This window comes from Protopterus annectens, chromosome 2.part1, assembly GCF_019279795.1.
Source record: "Protopterus annectens isolate FY-2018-M chromosome 2.part1, PAN1.0, whole genome shotgun sequence".
Lineage (NCBI taxonomy): Eukaryota > Metazoa > Chordata > Ceratodontiformes > Protopteridae > Protopterus > Protopterus annectens.
The window spans coordinates 861,049,145-861,050,209 of NC_056729.1; positions in this window are offsets into that span (position 1 = coordinate 861,049,145).

Here is a 1,065-nt window from a genome sequence, read left to right on the forward strand (position 1 = left end):
AACTCTCAGTATGAAAAAGCAGTTTACAGTTAAGTAATGTTAAAACAGTATAAAACAGTGCACAAATGCAGTGAAACAATAAAAACAAGCTTTATAACAGGGCAAAATGTAATAGAATAACTGTTTAGCACAATTATAAGCATTTCAGAAGTGCAGTTCAGTGAAATAAGTGTAAGAAAAACCTTATCCTGCTCTTAGAATCTTAAGGAATTTCCACATATGCAATGCAATCCAGAGCCTGACAATACAAGCAGAACCTTTATAAGACACAGGGTTTATATAGCAGTAAGAATGGAAGAGTTGGAAGATAAGATTACTACTCAGCCCTTGCTATTACCCAATCACTCGTACTACAGAAGATCAGGAGGCCTTGTTACTCTCAATAATAATGAAGACAATCAGCAGAAAATGGCTGACAGAAACACAGGAAACTCAAACAAAACTACCAGCCTAAACAACAGGCCTCTACCAACATTATGCTACCTCAGCAGACCACAGAAACCTCACTTTAAAAGCATAGAAAGAACACCCACTAAGAGAAAATACAATCCTCAGTATGAAAAAGCAGTTTGCAATTTAGTAATTTAAATAAAAAATGCAATTACAGTAATGCACACTATTAGAGTTCCTAGCTGTAGCCACTAAATGAAAGTTTTAAACAGATCAAGGAGCAGACTCGAGAATGCTATTAACTGTAAACAGACAAAAATGCACAGAAAAGCTCAGATAGACAACTCACATACAGAAAATACAACTCTCAGTATGAAAAAGCAGTTTACAGTCAAGTGATGTTAAAACAGTATAAAACAGTACATAAATGCAGTGAAACAATAAAAAAAGCTTTATAACTGGGCAAAATGTAGTACATCAACTGTATAGCACAATTATTAGCATTTCAGAAGTGCAGTTCAGTGAAAAAAGTGTAAGAAATAACTTATCCTGCTCTTGGAATCTTAAGGAATTTCCACATAGGCAATGCAATCCAGAGCCTGACAATACAAGCAGAACCTTTATAAGACGCAGGGTTTATATAGCAGTAAGAATGGAAGAGTTGGAAAATCAGAT